At 44.7% G+C, this 4187-nt stretch overlaps 1 pseudogene; it reads left to right on the top strand.

Moving 5' to 3' along the window:
* The first annotated feature begins 1525 nt into the window (after positions 1 to 1525).
* LOC102834720 lies at positions 1526 to 3867 on the top strand (annotated as a pseudogene).
* The last annotated feature ends 320 nt before the right edge of the window (positions 3868 to 4187 follow it).

The following is a 4187-nucleotide window of genomic DNA, read 5'->3' as shown; positions in this document are numbered from 1 at the left end:
GCAAGAAAGAAAGTTTTAGATTCTTTTTCTGACATACATTTTTTACTTTTCTTCCTTTCCTATCTTGTGAATGACATTTTGCTTTCTTCCTATATGATGTTCTCGATGTCATCTGACAACTCTTCTTGTCTTTGTTCATTAGTATAATGCATCAAATTTGCTCTTGAGATGTTCTGTAAATTCAGGTGTGATAAGTTCAAGCTAACATTTTTAATTTTGTGGACTTTATTAATTTTTTTAGGCTTAATCATGAACTTTCATATGATCAATTGATGATCTGTTTCACAGCAATCCCCTGTTTTATTTTGGCTAATGATAATGCTCTTTTCCACCATCTCTTCCCACAGATGTTGTCAATTTGATTCCTGTGGTATTACATCTGGTGAGGTCCATGTATCTTGTTGCCTTTTATATTGTTTTAAAAAGTTATTTGCAATGAATATATCTTGTAGAATTCTATCTTGTGATCTCAAGCATCATTTCTGTCACCAAGACCTGGTTTTCCAACTACTGATTCTTCTTCTTTATTTCCAACACTCACATTCTAATCATCAGTAATTATTAATGCATCTTGATTGCATGTTTGATCAATATCAGACTGAAGAAGTTGGTAGACTTCTTCAATTTCATCATCACTGACTTTAGTGTTTGGTGCATAAATTTGAATAATTGTGGTATCAACTGGTCTTCCTTGTAAGCATATGGATATTATCCTACCAGACCACAGTTTGTTTCAAGATATATCTTTAAATATCCTTTTTGATGATGAATGTCACACCATTCCTCTTTTATTTGTCATTCCTGGCATAGTAAACCATATGATTGTTAGATTGAAAATGGCCAATATATGTTCATTTCAGTTCACTAGTGCCTTAGATATTGATCTTTATGTGTTCCATTTCATCTTTGACAGCTTCCAGTTTTCTAAGATTCATACTCCATGCATTCCATATCCAATTATTAATGGATGTTTGCAGGTGTTTCTCCTTACTATGAGTTGTGCATCCACAAATGAAGGTCCTGAGTGCTTTACTCCATTCTTGTCATCATGGTCAACTCCATTTTGAGAAGGCAACTCTTTCCCCATCATATTTTGAATGCATTCTAGCCTGAGGGGTTCATCTTGCAGCACTATATCTTCCAATGTTCCCCTGTTATTTGTGTTTTTCAGTGGCTGAACATTCAGAAGTAGTTTACCTCTCCTACTTCCTTAAAGTGGTCAGGAAGCTCAGCTGAATCTTGTCCACCTTAGGTAACCCTGCTGGTATTTAAAATACCTGCGGCATAGCTTTTAGCATCACAGCAACATGTAAGCCACCACAGAACACCATATTGACGGTCAAGTGGTGGCCAACATGCAAGCTGAAATCAAAGGTGAGGGAAATTAAAACAAAACCATGAGAGTCCAAGTGTAACTTTGATTCTATCTCACCTGAATTTAGAAGTCACCTTAAGAACAGATTTGAGAACTCCAGGAATTTGTAGCAGATCACAGCAACTTTCCCAGTGGTCCAATGATCGCACCATGTTGAGGCGCAAGCAGGTGAAACCCCAACACACCAACTCCAAGGAGGACGAGGGTGGGGGTGGGGCGGATGGGTGGGAGGAGCAGCTACAGCAGCTGACCCTGGTGCTTGCATATTCGGCCACAGAGGCGCCCGGGGCGGGGGAGTCGGGTGCTGAAATGAACTACCCTGAGTCCGACGACGAAGTCAAAGAGAATGAAGCAAAGGCCAAGCTGTTTCCTTGTGAGGTCACCCATGTGTGTGAGAAGTGCTGTGAAGAGTTTTTTTTAGCATCTCCGAGTTTGAGTTCTTAGAACATAAGAAAAACTGCACCAAACACCCACCTGTGCTCACCATGAATGTCGGCCAGGGGTCGTGCCTTCCGAAGACTTCTCCTGGCCTGTGCTGATCCACCAGCCACTTACTCCAAGCAGTAAGGAGGGCAGTGGCTGCTCAGGGGACCTGAAAGAGAAACCAAGGACAGAGCCTGTCATTTATATAAAAACAGAGACCGCCTTGCCATCCACTCTGCAGGACATAAGCTACTTACCCAAAGACAAAGTTGCCAACACTAATGTGACTTTACAAGCACTATGAGGACTAAGGTGCGCCTGACCCAAGCCATGGTATTTTCAATAAACTCATATGGATGCGAAAGCTGGACAGTGAATAAGGAAGACTGTAGAAGAATTGATGCCTTTGAGTTGTGGTGTTGGAGGAGAATACTAAAAGTGCCATGGACTGCCAAAAGAACCAATAGATCTGTTTTGGAAGAAGTGCAGCCAGAGTGCTCCTTGGAGGCCAGGATGGCTAAACTTCGTCTCTCATACTTTGGACATATTGTCCGGAGAGAACAGTCGCTGGAGAAGGATGTCATGCTGGTTAAGATGGAGGGTCAGAGAAAAAGAGGAAAACCCCCAACGAGATGGATCAGCCAGGTGGCATCATTGATGGCGTCACGTGTGGCAGCGGTAGTGAGGTTGGCCCAGGATCGGACATTGTTTTGTTCTGCTGTGTATGGGGCCGCTATGAGTAGGTTCCGACTCGATGGCACCTAACAACAACAACAACATGGGTCACCAAAGTGGCAATGAACCAGCCGGGTGCCGAAACAACGCCAGTCCCCCTGCTCGGTGCCAACAGTATCCTGTGGGTCCTCCGACAGATTCTATGTTTGTAGCAGCAGCAGCCACAGTAGTTCCAGCTCATGGAACAGATTCGCATCAAGGGGAACACGTGGGCTTCCCACGCCCTCCACTCCGGTGTGTGTGTGTGTGGTACCTGAAGATGTTAGGCAGACACGTGTCCCAGCAGGTTTCTGCAGCTGTGGCTTTACTTAGCCAAAAAGCTGGAGGCCAGCCTCTGTCTCTAGATTCCTAGAAACAAGTCAAGCTACCTCATACCAACATCCAATTCACCACCAGCTCCTTCCCCTAGGGACTCACACCATTTGCCCTGATGCCCGTTGGGACGAGGGTGCTCCTGAACGTCATATCACGCCTTTCAAGTGCTTTGCTACCTCAGGCTTCAGGCTCTGTGTTCTTCCAGAACCGTTTCTCCACAGTGGCATTGGACCTGTCCAAGAAAGAGAAAGGGAAGAGACCGGACATCTCCTCAGTGAATATCAAACCTAAAGACGAGGCTATCCTCTACAAGCACAAGTGTTGGAGCAGTCTCCCACCAACGTTTATCAAGACCCAGCCAACCTATGCCAAAGTTGAAATTCCTGGTGCATATGCTGGATCCTCGACCCTGTTCCCGGGCATGACACGCTTGCTAGCGGTCCAACCACGCCGGCAAGCCTAGCACCATGGCTGCACACGCTGGGGCGAGAATTTCTCGTCCACTAGTGCACTTCAGATTCACAAGCGCACACACACAGGGGAGAAGTCTCGTTTGCAGCATATGCTGAGTTGCATTTACCACCGAAGTCAACTTGAATGTTCACTCCATGACCCACGGAGCAAACAACTCTGACCGCTGTGGAAGGAAGCTGGCCAGAGAGGACACCATGGTTCTGTTGAGTTCAGATGGAAAGAGGATCTCCAAAATGTTTCTCAAGGAAATACAGGTCCCTGCCACGATCGTGGACCCTGTCGTGCGGAACCAGTACACTGCCATGCTCAATGGCAGGCTGGCCTTGAAGACCAATGAAATTTCGATCATTCAGAGTGGTGGTATCTGTCCCCTCCCCGTGTCCCTGGGGACCAGCTTGATTGGGAATAACAGTACCACTTCCAAGGTGGGTGACTCCCATTCCAGAATCAGTGCCAATGTGGAGAAACCAAGTACTACAACTGACAGTGCCCCCGAGCATCAGTTCCCTCGCTTCTTAGACTAAAACAAGATTGCCATCAGCTAGGATAACTGAAGTCACACCGAAGGAAACCATGTAGACAAAGGGAAATCACTATAATCTGTCCACTCCTCCCACCACACACACACATTTCTTTTTTTTGTAATTAACCCATCTGACCTCCTGTGGGTTGTTGTTTTGTTTTTCTCCTTCCTGATGTACAAATAATGTTTACTGTTGTAACCTTTGTTATGGTGACCTGGGGCAGTCTTACAATCACAATGTTCTATGCTGCTTTGCAGAAAAGCAAAGCAAAAAAAAAAAAAAAAATCATACCAAAACATATACAGACTAGTATTTTTGTTTTTGTTTTTCATTTTGGAAAG

Source organism: Chrysochloris asiatica, unplaced genomic scaffold, assembly GCF_000296735.1.
Source record: "Chrysochloris asiatica unplaced genomic scaffold, ChrAsi1.0 scaffold00006, whole genome shotgun sequence".
Classification (NCBI taxonomy): domain Eukaryota; kingdom Metazoa; phylum Chordata; class Mammalia; order Afrosoricida; family Chrysochloridae; genus Chrysochloris; species Chrysochloris asiatica.
This window is presented reverse-complemented; position numbering and strand designations above follow the sequence as displayed.